Source organism: Hirundo rustica, chromosome 21 (assembly GCF_015227805.2).
Source record: "Hirundo rustica isolate bHirRus1 chromosome 21, bHirRus1.pri.v3, whole genome shotgun sequence".
NCBI lineage: Eukaryota > Metazoa > Chordata > Aves > Passeriformes > Hirundinidae > Hirundo > Hirundo rustica.
Window position 1 is genome coordinate 5,938,984 of NC_053470.1, and position 19,290 is coordinate 5,958,273.

Below are 19,290 nucleotides of genomic sequence, written 5' to 3' on the forward strand. Positions count from 1 at the left end.
ACTCACAGGGGCTGGGTAATACACGAACAGCTGCTTTTCCACGGCTTCACAGGATCAGGAAGGACTATGCCAAATGAGACAGATTATCCCAAATCCTCAGTGAAGCTGCAGGTTCTGTGGACCAGATGGACACAGGTGAGTGGTGGGGATCACATCAGACACACAGAGCCTAGAGCTCACAGAATCTATCTGACTTTCTTGAATCCACCTTTGAAGGATGGGCAAAACCTTACAAAATTTAGTTAAACAACTGACACTTCAACCAAATTGGGACCTGAATTAGAGGTGTGATGAGGGAGATCCACAGGGATAATCTGTAAAACTTAGGTATGCATTAGAAACTGTGAGGAAAATGAAGGAGATACACCTTGTGTTTTGAGATGCTGTTGTTGTTCCAGCAGGTCAGGCACTGAGACAAATCCTAGCAGCTCCACAGCTGAGTCTGGCAGCACCACATCAAACAAACAGCGTGGGGAGAGCCACGCTTCTGCAAAATTACACATCAAAATCGAAAACTCTTGCACAAGGAGAAGCAGAGGCAGATGAGGAACTGGAGGAGCCAGAGCAGAAAATGCCCCGAGCCAGAGTGAAGTTTTTTTTTTTTCACTTCAAAGCAGAGGAAAGCAGTGGGATGATGGAAGCACGATCTGTGCCTGGCAGCAGCAGCTGTGCAGGACATGGGATCCACTGGCCAGCCTGGCTACCACAGCTGAGCACGGGAATCACCAGCTCTCCCTCATGATTAAAGAGCTTCCAGTAATAAAGTCTGTTTCCTAATTTTCCAATGATGCAGGGATGTTTTTCAGGTTCTGTGCTGCCCAGGTGCAGCTCTGAGCTCACACTCAGGGTCACTCAGCTCTCTGCACACAGCAGCGACACAAAACAAATCCTTTTCCTGCTGCACACCAAGGACAACTTTCAGCCCCAAAAGCACAAACAAGGGTGGCTGGAGGGAGGAACAAGAAGGATGGGACCTCACAGCCTGGAGCTGGAATGGGACAATTAAACCCCAATGGGCAAATGGACCAAAACTGATCAAAGTGTGAGACCTCGTGACCCTTTGTCCATTTTGTGCCCATTCTGGGTCCACCTTGGCTCTTGCCCTGCCCAAGGTGCACCCTTTAAGGCCTTTCAGTAAATATCTACCTTATTCTCTGGCTCTGCCCAGTCTCTGTTCCAGCTCAGCCCTCCCAAGGCATCAGTGGCACCAGAGCTTGGGCCAACAAACCATCCCTGGCAGGGAGCCAATGTGGTGACACAAATGACAATGTGAGCAGCATTAGGAGCTCAGGTTTATTTTGGGGGTCTGGTCAGCCACTATGAACTCTTCTAGAGTGTCACTGGGCCTGAGACCCACAGTGCAAGTGGAAAAAAGTCCCACAGAGGTGCCGCTTAAGCATTTACCAGAGTGCACATTAATGGATAGTAACGATTAGGGGTTAACAAAAAATTTGTGGGAGATTAAGAAGTCACCCATAGATCCCCTGTATCCACAAACATCTTTGTACAAATTCCTTAAAGTGTAATATTTTTAATTGTCTGTGATTTTACAAGAATATAGTATTTTCTCTCCTTCTGCTTTGTTTTTCCATTAGATTTGTGGGTGCCTTCTGTTACATTACACACCACTGACTGAGAAACCCAGATGGATTTGGAGACTGCATGGTTCCTCCTAGTCCTGCCATACATAAGCTGAATGCTACTTAATAATCCACACAGTTATTTTTGTGACAAGTTTGGGAGAAATTTGGGCCAGATTTTTCACTTAGTTTTTCATGCCAAACGTTTTACAGACTTCTTTTTTGGGGTGTGGGGGTGTGTACAAATTGGCATTTTACATTGAAAAATGCCTGCCACAAATCCTAAAATAAGGAAAATAAAAAAGATGATCAGAAACATCTCCGCATTTGTCAGTTCCTTCAACCTCAGGAATTTGGTTTACAGTTTAAAAAAATGTATGTCTCATGGGTTCTAGTGTTTAATATTGATAGATTTGCTGGTTGACTAGAGGATACCTTCTAGCAGATGTCATTTTCAATGCTTCATACTGATGGATTCTTATCCTTTGGTAGGCAAGGCAATATTTACAGAGAAATCAGAATGTTTTCATCAGTCACAGAGGCACTGCAGGGGCAGGATCCAGCAAATATCGGTTACGAAAAATAGGATCAGGTCTGTCAGTCTGAGAGAGACGAGCTCCAAGTCACCCACCCACAAGCATAACTTCACCCCTTCCATTTCAGCCTCAAGATATCAAAATGCAGAGCTTGCAACAGACTGAAACTGAAACTTCAGGCTTCCCAGAGAAGAATTCCTATTTTTTAAGTAAATTACATACATTTCCCTTCAAGCTTTGCTGCTCAGTAACTCAACTTGAAAAACAATATTATTGTTGCCACATGGTATCTAGGAGGAAAGGTAGACAAATTGCACGATTACATGGGGTTTTCCCCCTCTAAAAACCACCATTTAAATTTCTCATTTAGATTTTTATTGCAATGGAGGATATCTTGCAAAAAGAAAATTACAACTAACATGACAAAGTCCTATGCTCCGTTTTGGGACCAAAAGCATTTTCATAGAATGGTCTGGCTCAGAAGTGACCTTGCAGACCAGGATTCCAACCCCTCCTGCCACGGACAGAGACAAAAAGGACAAAGTTTCTCTGTGGATATATCAGAAAGTGATCCCTAATGCTGCTGTTGGACTCTTTTAATGTAGATTAACTCGTTGATGTTAAACTACTTCAGCTAAACCTCTTAACTCTGAGCCATCAGGAATTTCTGAGCGTCAAGGCAGAAATTTTTGCTTCATTTATATAAAAGGAGGCATTTGGCTTTGTCAGCCAGAATGAACCAGGACACTCAGCTGTGGAAAAATGCCAAGACTCTGCTATTAAAAGTTACCAGCTTCTGTTACCTGCCAAGGGTTTGCTGACTTACAGAAGATGTGCAAAGTAAGGAGTGGAAGAGGGAGCCCTTTTCCTTTCCCTCTTCCCTACGTAACAATTCCTTTTTCTCTTTGGAAAACTGGAGGTCATGACCTTACTATGGGGCAGGAAGAGCGACAAATTTCAGGTGCAGTGTGTAAGAACGCTTTTCATCTAGCTCCTTTCCTAATGGGTGACAGTTTGCAGTTTGAGCCAGGTGGTTGAGCTCACAATACGAAAGCTGGTTTTGCTCAAGAACATGCTCCTATTTTTGCCTCCCTTCTAAGCACTTTTGAAGGCAAATCAAATGAGCCACGGGCTCAGATCCAGGTAGGTATACATTCACCACTGCGTGGAGAGAAGGAAACATCACAAGGACAGAAAGTAATCCTTGCTGATAAGAAAAACAAACAGAAAGCACTCTGAGACACATCAGATGTTTTGACAACAGCCACCACCAAGAGAACTGCGTGCTCCACTGGTTTATGGCAGAATAAAGCCCTGCCATCTCACATGGCTCTGATCAAGCAAGGTGACATTTCAGCTCTGGGCTACGTATTTAGCTATGAAGTTGGTGGATGTCTCTTCTACATGCATGACTGTAATAGACACATGAGAATAAAAATAGCTGTCTTACATGTATTCGTATCTATTGTCTGGTTTTGAAACCCTGGAGGACAAATGGGAGTTGTCATCTCCTTTCCCTCCCCCAAGTCAAATGGCTTTGAGACAGTAACGACTACCAGAATTAACAGTTAGCCCAAAGATATGAATAAACTCAGTGGCAATGTTACCAGCCACAGTTTTTACAAAATAGATATAGAAGACACCAGCAATTTGTGTCTTAAAAGCACAAAATGATTCTGAGGGATTTTACTTAAAGAGTAGCTCCTACAGATTCTACAGAAAGGAAAAAAAAAAGCAAGATGTCAAAAGAAATGACTGTGCAACCTTCTAAAGCAATACAGTTTCCTATCTCTGCCACATTACTTACACACAAGAATGTAATTTTAACTTGATTTGAACTTGAACTTACTGTATTTCAAGGAAATTTACCTGACAAGCAACATTGTTTGAGGGGAACTTTTGAGTTCCTCAAGTAAATTTTCCACTAATGCCTAAATTGACCACATTTACCTCCTTCTACCTTTATTAATTTCTTAATTTTAAGATCAGAAGGCATTAAGCTTCTTGCATTATGTTAACTTCATCATATAGCTGGCTGCAGCACAAACTTGGGTATTTTCTCCAAAAGTGACCGATTAAAAGTTTTGCCTTGTCTTGTTTTAACAGATGCTGTCCTGTGGTTGATTCACTTTGCACAAGGTTGGGATATTTGCAAGAACACAGCTTTTTAACATTCCTGCACAGTCGTGTCACCATAGGAGCAGCAATAAATAATGTCACCCATCCAGCTCAACAGACCAGTGCTAGCAAGGTTATTTATTTCTGGGCAGTCAATCCTCAGGCTTTTTAATGCATTGTGACTCTTAAACTCATCAGCAGATTACGCTCTAGGCAGAGCAAATTAGAGAATCTGCTTGCTCTCTGTCATTGAAAGACCTAATCATTTACAGCAAAACAAATTCATAACAAATTTAACAAACTGGGCATTTACAGAGAAAGAGATTCGGGCTTCACAACAAGAAAGCATATTTATCCCCTACAGGGTAGTATATATTTAGTTAATTGTCAGTAAAATTGTCAATACTTAATTCCTGTAGTTTACTAAATCTATTGGAGTTAAACTTGCAGGGTTGGTGGTTTTTTTCTGTAAATAAATAGGATTTTTTTTTCCCCAGCTAGATAATTTAACAGCTGCTTAAAAAAATTATTTATCCAGCGGTACATGGCAATTTGAGACAGAGTGTGCACACATTATAGAAAAGTGGAAAGCGATAGCGATAATGTGAGGGGAAAAAAAAAATCCCTGAACTCTTCTTCAGACAACTTTTACCATTAATCTTTAGTGTCCTAATTCAGAGCTATCCCTAAACACAGTGCTAAACTGCTAATTTATTTTGAAAGGTATCATTCGATATTAACTAGACCCAGCACAAGCAAGAAATTACTTCAGTGTGTACTTACAGTGGCATAATTAAAGCAAACAGTTGCACAAGCTGTAGAATTAGGGGAAGCTGGTTTCTCACAGGCTCCTGTTTCACAGATTCTGCTGGGTTTTACACAAGCCAAGACTGAACTGAGGCTTTCTTGAACTGGTTGATCTTTCTCTTGGCGTTCTTGAATTTAGCGTGAACCCAGGAGTCACAAACTCTCCTACTCTCCCAGACCACCTAGACCCACGTAATTTGTAGGATGGATTTGAAACTCTCGCCAAGTTTGGCTGAAAATTCTTTGAGATGGAAAAAATGATAAAGTTGAGGTGGCAGTGGAAAACCACCAACAGGACTTTCTGCTTCCCGATGGAGGTTGTGTCAACTCAGACATTTGAGCCCAGCTTCTCCAAGGAACACAGCTGTCCAGGGACAATTTAGATCCCTGGATCCCAGCCCACCAGCACTTCAGAGGTCTGTGTAGGGACAGCAGACACGTGGAACAGCCAATCCTTACAGCAGTGCATCCATCACTTCAGCACTCCAGAGGCTGTTTTACAGCACTTTAGTGACAGTGAGACCTCTCAGCTGCTGGAGCAGCTACACCTGTGGCACCAGAGCTGGCCCTCTGCTGAAGCAGCATCTCCCCTCCCCTGAGCCTCAGGAGATTCAGTTCCGTGGGCTTTAGGCAGGTGATCTTCAGATGTGGTTGTGTGTCAGGGAGATGACATGAAATGATTTTTCTTCAGGCCCACACTGAAAAGATTTCTTTTCTTAGGGACTAATATAAAAGTTAAGTTTTGATCCCTTGGTCTAAAGAGGCAGATAAGACATATTCTTGAACTTCAAAAACCCCTGGAAGTTTGCTGTAGATTTCTATAAATATTTTAACAAAGAAGAAGTGTTTCTTGTCCTCTTCCTTTTCATCCTAAAGACTTGCTCACATTAAACACCTTACAGAGGCCTATTTTGTTTCTGTGTAGTCATTTTTGCATGGTGTTAAAGGAAGCCTTTTCCATTTAACTCTTCTTATTAAGATTGCAGTCTTGCATTTTCCTGCCCAACAGATAAGAGAAGTGTCAGTCACCTCATCACAACCTCATCTACCATTAAATTAAATAAAGGCAAACCGTGCACTTATATCAATTACTCTTAATCTCACTACCCTTCACCCAAAACACTGTCACCTTCTCAAAAAATCAGAGAAAATATTTCATAGCTGCTTCTTGGTGCTTCAAGCTGATTTTCATGACCAAATTGATTCAAAGACGCACAGACATACATACATTCACTTGCAAAAATGAATCATCCCTGCACAAAAAATACACTCAGGTGGAGGAGCATGAAACTGAACAGGATTCTACACGAAAACAAAAAAACCCAAAAACCTGGATATTTCATTTATTGACATGATTTCATTTTTAAAAATGCTTCTTTGAATTCAAAGCCAGCAAATTTTGGTATTATCAGTGTTGTCTTAGCAAGGAAGGGAGAATAAACTCGCTGTACCTTATACAGAAGCCTCCCCAGCAAATTTGCAGGAAGTATTGCTTCTAAAGTGCAACCTCATGCTGAGGTGCCCAAAACAGCCCAATTCCATGCTTGTTGTGTCAGCCCTATTTTCTGGCAGCATATAGCTAAAAATAACCCTCAAGTCTGCAGAGTAAGGCTGAGGCTCGAAAGTTTGCTTTTAATTTTGGATTTCACCTCTGAAAGCGGAGGAACTGAATGCCTCAGAAGGGTCAAGACATTTGATGGACATGAGCAAGGCTCCCATAAACCATGAATCCCACCGAATTCACAGAATATATAAAAGGGCTCTCCTCCCTCCCTGAGTGCTCCCCACACCCTGCAGCAGTCCCAGCTCTCAGCTCTGAGTCTCTGTACCCTCAATTTTCAGTCCATTACCCAAACTGGTTCCTGGGGTTGATCCTTTTTTTTTTTTTTTTTCTGGAGCTACCCACAAAGGAAAGAATCCAAATTTAAGTGGTGCAGCTCAGGCACGATACCATCCAATTAACCTCTTCGTTTTGTGATAAAGACAATTGTCAGGCCCTCGGTGCAGCCAAAGGTTTTTAACATTGTAGGTTTACAACAGCTGGAAAAGAGAAAATTGTCGTGCAATGTGAGTTTTTCTCACAACTTCCTGTGCCTCCCCTTCCTTCCTCACTCCATCCTTCTTATTATCCTTCACATTATTTTTCATATTCTTATTTTTAAGCATGTACCAACTTTTCCTCTGCTCTTCACCACTGCAAAACTAAGTGCTTGGGAAGTCAAATTTAATGTATTTTAATTGCACAATGTTCTGCTCTGGTGAAATGTTAGACCAGAAAAAAAAAAAAAAAACATGAGGAATTTTCCTGTAAGAAGAATATATTTAGACTAGGCATGTTTCTGTGCTTCATAACCTGTTTAAAATGTAGGCTGTGTAAAATTCTGTACAGCAATCTTTTTGCACATCACGGCTCATAAACACGAATAATGTTCAGCAATAATCCTGACGTTATTTTTTGCTCCCCTCCACAGACTAAGTAGCTTATTGTTAATACTGCTTTACCCTCAAGAAAAAAATAATTGTTTTGTCATTTTCTTCCTAGATTTTTGTGTATGTTAAGCCGGATTCCTTGTGACATGTCATAACATTGAGACAACTTTAAAAATTCTCACAAACCTGAGGGAGCTGGGGGAGTTTATCCTGGAGCAAAAGATGATCACTCTCCACACCTGCCTGGAAGCTGAGGTTGTAGCCAGGTGGGTTAAATTCTCTTTTCACAAGTAATAAGCAAGAGGACGTGGATTCCGATTGAGCCAGGGAAAATCTGGATTGGATATCAGGAAAAATTCTTTCACAGACGGGGTTGTCAAACACTGGGACAGGATGGCCAGGGAAGTGTCTCAGTCACCAGCACTGGAGGGATTAGAAGACATCCACACAGAGCTCTTGAGGACCTGCTTTAGTGGTAGGCTTGGCAGTTTTACATCAATGGTTGGACTCAACGATCTTAGAGGTTTTTTCCCAACAGAAATAATTACATATATAAAAATATATATTTTTTTATATATATATGTATATATATGTATTATATATATTAAAATATATATTTATTTATATATATAAAATTATGTATTATATATAAATATTATATATTTTAAAAACCCACTTGGAATGTTTTCAATAAAAGGCTTTAGGAATTCAAAAAGCTGTTTAGCACAGCTACTGCCAGCTGCGCTCTTTTCAAACTTTCTGAAAGAGATTAGATAAGCATACATAGATTTCAGGACTGTCATCTGTCAGACCCTGAAATACAGCCAGCAGAGAGCAATGCATAGAAGACCGTAAAATTTGTTTTATTATTTAATTCTATTTCCTTCAGTCAGTCCTGAAAAACATCTGCTCAGACAAGTAGAGAGAATGAATATCACGGCAAAGATTTAAGATATAGATGTACATTGACATCAAATAAAAAGTTTTCTTAACTTATAATGAGTTGCAGTATTTTCTTTTTTTGAATGATTGAGCAAACAGACCTTAACTTTAATAGAGACCAAGCATTTGATATGTCATGAAATTCATCCCTGCTTCAGCAGCACACGCAAAGCAGCAAAACGATCTCGAGCTTTGCTGATTCTCAGTCACTTCCACTTACAAACACGTGCTGAGGGCAGCTGGGACCACCCCTGCCCCTCTCCTCCAGCAGCAAGGGGTGCTCCCCTGCTGAAGGGCACTCCTGATGCCAGCAAGCCAGGAGTGCCCAGGAAAAGCAAAAGGGAACAAGATCCTCAAGAACAGGATGAGCCCACTCGATCCGCAGAGGATCTCAGCAAAAGGAAAACAAGATTATTCCCTAGAAGCAGAGTGTACTAAACTCTTTAGCTCCAGGATCACGCTTCCTCATCAGATCAAGCTGTCCCTCACGCCCTTCAAGTTTAAGGTGTCTACGTCCTGTTCTAGACAAAGCAGAGTGAAGTTAGAAACTAATCATCACCTCTAAAAACATATTAAAGATTTCATATTATGAAATCTATTTGAGGTCAGGACTTTATTATTAAGATGCCAATCAGGTAATATCCTTGGGAAAGGTATTTTCATGCCTGGTCATACTTAAGAAGAACTAATTTAAGTTTTCCAGCATGAAAACTATATTTACTTAGTTCTGTTATCTCCCTAATCTTGCACTGCCCTCTGCTCTCTCCAGCTATTTCATTGATATGAAGAGCCAATTATTCAGCCTAATTTTCCAAGATTCTGAATTGAAATACATATGACAAAATAGGAGCAAGAAGGCATAAGCAGAGCCTAGTCTAGATTAAATTAATGTTAGTCTTTCAGTCTACCTAAGTGACAAAAGCTGCATCACTGCAGGCTGCTGGCCTCGGGGTTGATTGCTCTGAGTCTCTCAGACTTTCATGTCCTGTTTTGGAACTTCTCAGTGATACCAAAAACACACAAAAGCTGCTGCTGGCAGCAATTGAACCAAACCCCAAATTCTTAGTTCTTTGGGCATCAAAGGAAGCAGAGGCACTGAACTTTGTGTGCTGCATTTATCAGAACTGTTACATGCCAGGTAGGGTACATGTCCTCTGCCTCCTCTGCTGCCTCCATTCTTTGCTGGAAACAGAGAATTGAGTAATTTTTTATCCAAGACACTTACCCAGGAAGGGAACTGCTGGCTCCTGATGCCAACAGTGCGATTTGTTCCTGAATTATTAAAAAAAAAAGAGAAGAGGAAACTCACCACTGAATCACAGTCCCTTTTTTCCTTTGTTTCTGATCAAGTTCATACTGTCATTTATTGTAGTCCCCTATGGGTACTTTCCTCTGTAGAGCACAGCACTCTTTTTTTTCTCCTATCAAAATTGCATTGTGTCGTGTTTAGAGAGAGCCTTTGTCCTCAGTATCAGGAGGAAAAGAGATGGTTTCATTTCATCTTTGGAAATAAAAGCCAAAAGGAAGAAAGAACATGACTGCAGAAAACCTGAAAAAGACAAAAAGAGTGAGAACTGCCTCATAAGAGACATTTCATTGACGTTAGTGAACTTTTTACTATAATTTTACTGGTTGCTACAATTCCAGACAATACAACGTATTTTCCTTGGTAACACTTTATCCTTATTCAATGAAATTTAAAAACTTTGACTTGTTAATGAATAAATAACCATTAAAGGGAATGCAGGATCTCCCTTCTGTGAATTCTTTTTCTTAGGCATAGAATAATTTCTTTATAGTTCAGATTTGCTGCTTGAGTGTACTGCTGCATGTAAACCAGGTATTTTACCATATAAACCAGGTAAGCGTGACTCTTCCAATTGTGAAGTCAGAAATTACTCAACACTGTTTTAAACTAAATTGAATCTTAATAGAAATGTCTACATTAGCACTTACAGGCTTAAGAATCCTGTGTTGTGTGGTGTCAAGGAGAAATATACACACTAAATTTTCAGAGCAACAATCGTGGGGTTTTTACTTTTATTTTGTATTAGGTCTTATTGGAATATATTAAAACAATTTACATACAAGTGTGTTAGAACATCTTTTCAAATCACGTATTTTAAGTTATAAAAAGCATTGCAATATTATCATACATATATGGCAAGGCTTTTAAAAAGCTGTGCTTCTTAAAGGTAAGACCACATAAACAAAATGCTGACATAACACAGGGTTCAGTGGGGTTCTCTCCCCTTACAAGGAGATTTCCAAGCTGTTGACAAAGAATTCTTACCAAGTTATATGGGAACAGCTGTATAGGAGATGAAAAACAAGACATCATTTACTCAGTATGTGGACAGATAAAGTCATTCCAGGCCTTCCAGGTTCTTTCCAGAAATTTATGCCTTTTCTGGCAAAAAAAACCTGCCTCCTCTTCATGCAGCCAAAAAAAAAAAAAAAATCAGCATCCATTCAGGATGTTTCCTTAGCTTGCCCCACACCGTTCTCTCCTTCTCTGTCACCTTAGATTAATGACATTCTCCTAAAGCCATCTCCCCATGAACCTGTTCTGTACTTCCCCTGTCCCCCACGCCAAATCCTCCTTGGTAAGGCTCCAGAAAGTTCCCATCTCTGCTGGGATTGCAGCTGCCAAGAGCTCCTCAGCCAGGCCAGGAGGCAGCAGCCCAGTGACGTCTGCCGCAGCCCAGCATCCTCCCTCCTCCTGCCAGGGACCACAGGAGCCCAGCCAAAGCTTTCACTGGGCCAGCTTCGAAGGCAGAATTTGCTTTTTTTTTTTAGGTGCCACGGATTAGGCTTGTTTTTGCAGTTGTTTAGAAAAGCTCCTTCCAAACCAGGCTTTGCCATTTCGTGAAATGAGCAGCTGGAATGATTATGTCCCGCACAAACTGAATAATACAATTTATTCCCCCCCGACCCCTCCCCTCAGGAATTTGCTTTTCCATGTTCTGAATTCTATATCACAACAGGAAATGGTTTGACTGACACACAAGATAGTTGTAAATGATATCGTTCTAAATACACATATGTATTTATGGTTGATATAGTTCTAAATGTTGATGATCGAACTCAGCTATAAGGCCACATCCACCACAGTGCTGAATTGCATGTGTTTTTCATAAATATGGAAATATGTTATTGAAAGAGCCACAAAGAAAAGACAATTTTAGATAATCACACATCTTGTGTCTCTGAAGAGTTTTTGTAAAAGGGAGAAGTATTGACAAGGATCAAGTATGTCCTTTTTATTCTGCCTCTCTCAAACATGCAGCCTATCACATTTTTATCAGCCATTCAAGAAACTAAAAAATGTAGGGAAATGGTGGACTGTTGAAAAGATCATTTGTACTAAAATAATTCTCCTCCTATTGCATTATAACTGTATGCAGCCTTGAAAGCATTGTAAGTGGAAAAAAGTAATCATTTCTTACACCGTGCATGCCATCAGACATAAAAACATTTATTTTAAAAAAAATCCAATGGCACAGTAGCACAGAAAAAACTTGTCCTATGCAAAATGTTTCTTTGGCAGGGAAATCGAGCACAGATAATCCAGCACAGTGTAAGTTTTGAATTGTCCTGTTGAAATGCCTATCAACAGTGCCTTCCAAATAGGCAGCTTACATTTTTTCCTGATTATTAGAAATGGGATTACAAGCACCCCAGTGGGCAGAAAATGTTTGCATGCTCCCCTTATAAAACTAAAAAATAAAATAAAAAAAAAAATCAGATAAGAAATTCAGAAGGGCACAGACTCCTAAATCCTCAAAGTTCTGGCTTTGCACAGATAGAATTTACATTCAGGCGCTGGCAAGTCAGATGTTTTATAATAAGTTTCAGTTTGCCAGCGCTTTAAACCACTGACAAAAGCTGTAATACTACTGAAGAATTTGTCCATATGTTGAAGTGGTTTTGCATCTAGAAAAGGACGAATACACAGGCTTATTTTTGTTCACAGATTAATATGCTTTGCTGAGTCTGGGCTACAGTGGTGTGATGAACAGAAAACACTCTGAAAGCTTCCAATGTCATATCCAATAGGTTTTATTTAAGAGAACACAGCTAGAGTAAAGACTGTTATTGAAATTAATTCCTGACATTTCAGTTCTATAAATTGAAATAACAGTCTTTTGAGAATTCTTTACAAGTCTTCAGAAACCTAGAGGGTAGTTGCTTGGATAGACAAAGCATCTACCATTTTAGTATAGTAAACTTTCCTTAGAAACCATATCCTTTGTATTTTTAAATGCATTATGTGGCTTCTATTTACTATCAAATCCACAGTCTGGTAGGAGAAGAACAGCAGTCACAGTATTTAGCACTCTTGAAAATAACGAGGTTAATTTTATGAAGAAAAAATTAGAGTTCTACTGAATTTCATCTACAGCATATCCCACACAAATTCTGAGTGTAAATCATCAGAAAATAATTGAAATGGATTTGCATACAAATGGCCTAAAGCACTAATTCACATTTTTTTAAAATGTGAATTAGAAATGCATCGCAACAACAGACAAAGGAGCCAACACTCCTAAACACAGATTTACCACTTGCCTTAGCATTGCACTTGCCTGCCGTGTTCAGATTAATTAGATCTTTATCTCAAGCATATTCAAAGGATGTTAAGTCTGTAAATTAATTTTCTGAAACGTTAACTGAAGGCCTCAGCCACCCCTTGTACCAAATTAGAAAAGAGGGAAAAGCAGTTTAATGCAGCCCAGGAAAGAACACCAGAGGGACGGTAACTTTATAATCTATAACAGTTTTCATATATATAAACTATTATAGATTATATAAACCATATATATAGTTTATATAAACTATTATAGATTATAATTTATATATTCCTGGAGGAACCGAAGATGTTTCTGTTGGTGACCTCCCTGATTATCTCCTCAAACACAAGAATTCTACCTAGCTATCAATCTATTCAGATTTCCCCAGGAATAAGCAATGGGCAGAAGCAAACACAGTCCTTTACACAGAATGTGTTTGTTCCCAACTGAGCTGAAGCCCAAAATATTTACAAAATGTGCTAAACAAAGACCCTGTGCTACATGAGGAAAACCAAGCGTGTCTCACTGGTGTTCCTTCCATCCCCTAAAAAAATCCGTGTAAAGTTACAAAAGCTTTCACACATTTAAATGACCATACACTGAATTGTTACCCCAACAACAAAACGTAGCTTTTCGTGGGGAGAAAAAAAGCACTGAGCACACTGCAGTGCAGCAGTTTGAAACGTGAAGACATGAAAGAGCTGCACAAGAAAGCAGGACTAAGTGTCAGAACGCTTTAGTTTCAAGACCTCATTCAGTGCAGGAATAATGACAGAACTCACTGGGGCTGAACATCAAGACACAGATCTAGTAAATCTCTTACGTAGAAAAACAGGGAAAAAAATTCTAGGTACAACATCTGAGGTTACAATTTAACAGAACAGAGAAGTTTAGAGTATCTCTCACTAAAAATTCAGACTGTCAGCATAGAGTTTTATGGATGCTTACCACAAGCATCAATGTCAAAGTCCAGAGTTTCTCTAACCGGCATGTAAAAAGTTAAAAAATAAAAATTATTATAATTTTGAGTTAGTGAAAAGCTGCATCTCAGTATGGAACCTGTGGAAACATGGCTGGGGGTAAAACTGGAGGAAACCGAGGAGTCAGATCCTCATCTGAACAGAAGTTATAAATATGAATATATAAATGCTTAACGAGCGATACAGTGATATTTAACTTGTAGAAAAATAGACCGGTTCCTTGCAAATAAAAATAAATCAATCTTAGAGAAGAAAGAAAATAATTACAATCTCATTGCACCTGGGTTGTAACTGCTGGATTTTGTGAAATGTGGCAATTGCTTTAAAAGACCTACTTTTATATTCGACAGATATTGAATCCTCGTCCATATTCTGAACATTTCAAAAGGAAAGGGGAAGAGAAAGCCTGTGGGTTTGGATGTTTTCCTGAGAGATGAATGTCTAAATCATCTTGACTGAGACAGGAATTTACTAGCAAAGTCTTGAAAATGAGTAGAACTTTATTTTCCTTTGCCGTCCATGTTTTGGCATTCATAAAAGTCCACCACATCAGAGTGCAGAATTTTCTGCTCTGCTCATGCAAACATAAGTTGTTCCATTTTCAGAACAGCTCCCCAAAGTCTGTTTTTCAGCCTACCCACAATTATATTTTACTGAAGCTTCTAATAATAAGAGGAAAGAAGAAAACTAATTGCATTCAATTTATTTCTAGTTTATTTTAAGGCAGAACAGTTACTGATTTTTTTATGCAGTAATATTTACTAAATATAGTCAATACTATTTTCATTACTCTATCAACAAGATAAATTCCAGGGAATATTCAATGGTGGGCAAAAGCAATGCTGCATGTTCCATTATAGCCAACAATATCCAGCTCTGTAAATTGTCCTTTATTGCAGCTATTACTGGATTATGGAAATCTTATTACTAATTGATTATTAACTCTGAGTAATGTAATACGCTTCCAGAGAATGCCAAGCAGCCCACAAACACAACGCTAAATCAATACTTATTTCTTACCTGTTTCATGCATCATATTCAATTCCACTGCAACAAATGCAGAAGGCTAAAATGGATTCTTTCTAGCAGTAGGAGAGACTAAATAAATCCATATTATAGTAAATAAAAAGAACAGGAGAACAGAAAACTAGCCATAATTTTAAAGTAGAACAGGTAGGAGAATCCAATCATTTAAAGACACTTTTTTTCAGCTAGGCTCCACTCCTTTTCAATAGCAGGGGTTTGTTTTATTCAAGCCTGATTTAATTCCTTCAAGTATTTCAGGTTGTTAAAATATACGTTAATATGCAGCACATTACCCTGAAGTTTTCTTCAACAATCCCTACATATTAAGGGAAAACTTTTGGGGGAGCTTAATTTCCCTACCCTGAGTTTGGGCATGAGTTACCCTAAAGTTGGTGTGAAACTAAAAAACCCCAGCATAAGGATATGAGCACTGGAACTCATTTTACAGCCAAAAGAGATTCTCTTTGCCCACCTTTTGAAGCTGGGCAGCACAGCTTTTACTTCTGGGATGTTTTTGTCTCTGCATCCTGCTTGATGTTGATGAAATCATGTGTAATTAGCCAGGGTCCACTCAGAACAGGAGAAAAAGGCATCAAAAACCAATAGTTCACAGCAGCCAGCTGAGGTCAGTGCATCTGTATTGATCCTCTGATGTTTGCCCTAGACACCTGCTCTTTTGCCAAGCACACAGTCTCAGTTAAGGAATAATGCTTTTCTTAAATTCAGCTCTTTCCCTCCTCAACAATCACCAAAACACACTTTTATAACACCTCCTTCTAAAACAAAACAAAAAATTGAAAAATAAGTTCAAAATGGAACAATCCAATGTTTTGTAAGCAGCTTTACAGATACCAGCATGAATAAAACAGGAGGACATGGTAGAACCAATATACAAGAACAATAAACATGTTTAGAAATATCTTTTACACAGACAGTCACATTTAAGTGTTTATAAATCGAAGCTCTGGGCTGTCCTACCTTCAAAAGGCCAAGGGCAGGAAGGTTTCTACCCTCACCTTGGCATTGTGCTGCCATCAGCAGAGGTCACTGCCCACAAACTCCACCATCGTGTGTAGTTTTTAACTGCTCTCCAACAGCGTTCAAAAAATGGTTTCGTTTGGGGGATAGGATGACAGCCATGTAAGTAACCTGAATAATTTCATGAGAGCCCAGCTTAGCAGAGATTGTAAGGAATCTACTGAGAGAAAGGCTCAATATTGAGTTCTTCAGGATGTCTTCTTCATGAAACTGAGTCACAAGGTGACTTTAGTTCTTCAGACACTGAATTATCACAAAGAGGTAGGATCCATATCCTCCAAGCCTAAGGATATGTATGTCCTAACTGACTCCACTGCAACTCCTCAATGATACATGGCAACAGCTTTAAAAATGTTCCTTTTCCTGCTCAGGGATAAAAGGGAATGGTCCTTATTTGAAAAAATCCTACTGAAAAAAGGACAGAAAACACAAGAGAGAGATTTTCCTGCCATGAACAATGCGGCAAAAAACTTTCTAGAAGGTAATAAATTACTAGAAGATAATAAACTATCTGCTACTTGAAGTGAAGGACATCTGAATTCTTGGAAAGACCGAGTCTCTTAAGCCGAAATAAATTCCTTGTAAGTACAGCCTCATGCATGGACATTAAGTCAGCTGCTCCTGTAGAAGGAAGTGCAGTTTAAATTGATGCCATGTTTCACCAAATTCTATGCACTGACAGTAGGTTCATAAAGGTCAGCTTCAGCCAAGGGAAATCAACTCCCCAGGCTCCCCTAAGGACAATTTGGAACATTGAAAATTGGCCTCCAGCTTTGAATTGCTCTCACACTAACGAGCTAGAGAGACAGCGACAGAGCGAGTGAGAGGCTTGAAAAATTCATGTTGTGTGCAGCACCAGAGTTGTCCACAAAGAGCTGCAGGACACTGACCTAACTCAGGGCAACCTCTGCAAATGGGTCTGTTGTGCTGACAGAGTTTCCTCTGGGTGACTCCAATGCCATTAACAAACCTGCCACAACACGGGCTTTAGCATGAGAAGAGAGGTACAACTGCAAAGCTTAGCGGCTAATTGAGGAGCCTAGTTAGACAAAGTGGTTAATCCCACCTAATGAGACAAAGTGATTAATCCCCACATCTGTCCGCTGATGGCTGACAAGCAAGGGTAAGCTTTGTGAGAACTCGGAGCAGGTTCCCCAGCTAGGGTCTATGCGTTCTTAACAAACCCACAACAGTAGTCCCAAACCCATGCCCAGAGGTAAATCAGCCTCAGAATTGTGTCCTTTGCACAGAAAATGAAGTTGCAACAGTCCTGCTGCTGTAGAGACACATCAAAATGACTCAGCTGCCTCTCTAAGCCTCACCAGCTGATTAATTCTCCTAGATAAGCTCTCAAGCCTGTCTAAAGTACTAAATTAAGTTAAATACAAATGATGATGTGGGTGCCTCCAGCCACACTGAAATGATGGCAGGAAGGTCTTTATCCTCACTGAATATGACGATATTTTATACATCAGAAACTGGAATTGATATTCCGTTCTCTGAAGGATGCAAAGGAGAGAAAAGTAAGAAAGTCAAGCTGTGGGGAAGACTTTGGTTTCCTATGATATGGTATTTTTAATTTCCTATTTCCTGTGATGTCCCAAAAAGACAAAGAGGTACCCTGTGGGTCAGTGGGTGCTCTCTGCACAGCACAGGGGAGAGGAGCCTGGAGGATGCACTCACACACAGCCAGCTCAGGGGTCTTTAGATAATGAGTGTGGAAGGGATCAAAGCACAGAGCAGGAGTGCTACAGGCACGTTCTCACAGCATTTACCCTGACATCTCTATCATATGTGATCCCTCCCTGCCTTGTGGGATTGTGGGATAACGCTTTATTCTTAAGTCAGGCTCTCAGCATAAACTGAAATACCAAGTACAGCAAACACACTGACCACCTTGTCTGGGAATTTTTGGTGGAATCCAGAAGCGTGGGGACATCTACACCATGGTAAAGTTCTGTTTTGTTTTGGTTTTTTTCCCATTTGTGAGTGGTGACTTCTACACCTTAGGAGGCTAAATATACATACAAATTCCTGAAGAGAATGCATAATTTCTGAAAGCTAGACAAGGCATGGAAGTGATACATAGTGCATATTTTTAATTTCATATTTCAACTTCGCACAATTTTAACCTAGAGAGTTATGGGATACTGCAAATGTTCTACATTAATACTAAGTTTGCAAGTTATTTTGGTAAGTAGTTCATGTTTTTATTGTCAAATAAATAATAATAAATAGAAGCTATTTAATAAAGTGTTGTGGTTTACACTTTTTCTGAGTTCATGCTTATTCAGAAGATTAAAAGTAGAAGTGCTTTAGAGCTATCTTTCAGCAGACTTGACACTTTTAGTGTATGGTATTTTACAGGCACTCAAGGCAAGCAGAAAACAAAATTCGTATTTTAGCACTACTTCAAAATAGAATTCTTCCATTCTATCTTTATGCAAATTTCAATTCGGCAAAATATACTGTACACTAGAACTCTGTAAAACAGAATGGTATTTCACAATCTCAAGTCCAATAATAACAGTATACTTACTATGAAAAGTCTTTCTTTCAGCTTTTGAGGATCACTGGAATATAAGGATAGCTCCTCTGCTTGTTAATCTTCAGCAGGTTTGTCCTGAGCTGTGAATTGAATTGAAAGAGCATGAAGCCCCATGAGCAAATAATCTGAAAATATTTAACTTTGTTTCCCTAAAGCACGCACTGATACAGGGTTTATTAGCCTGGAATTTGTCAAAACACTGGAGTCACACTAAGTGTAAAGCAAAGGATAAACATTCAAGACAGCATTCAGTATTAGAGACAAACTTTGGCACAGCCCCACAGCCCATGGCAGAGCACCCACTGTACCTACCTCTGCCCAAGGAGGGTCACCCACTTCCTTTCAACAGCCCAAGAAGGAAATGGCAATTTTCAAACGGCAATTTCTAAACTGCAATTTCTAAAGGCAATACAATTCACATGCCTTAAAAAGGGATTGATCACTTCCTCCAGTTTTTTACTGGCTGAAAGGGAGCCTAAGCAATCCGCCTGGATTAGACACGTTGACAGCTACAGTAGATAAATCACATCAGCAGTTTTCTGTACCGTGGGGAGAACCATAAATTGTATGAAAACCCTGGCCTAAAAAAATACCTTCCAAAGGACTGCACAACTTCACAGAGTGGCTTGATCAATTGGCCAATTCAAATCCAACTTCACACTCGGGTAAACATCCAAAACTGCTCTTCATTTAAACGTGTTTGCTGCGACT

The 19,290-nt window shown here is 39.7% G+C and overlaps 1 long non-coding RNA gene across 1 annotated transcript; it reads right to left on the reverse strand.

The window, feature by feature from the left end:
- Positions 1 to 18,616, reverse strand: LOC120762174 (uncharacterized). The gene is made up of 5 exons (XR_005703852.2): positions 18,571 to 18,616; positions 9,723 to 9,962; positions 7,658 to 7,894; positions 5,018 to 6,039; positions 1 to 114 (listed from the first exon to the last, which is right to left on the reverse strand). It is a non-coding gene; the product is annotated as an uncharacterized LOC120762174 (long non-coding RNA).
- Between the last annotated feature and the right edge of the window lie 674 nt (positions 18,617 to 19,290).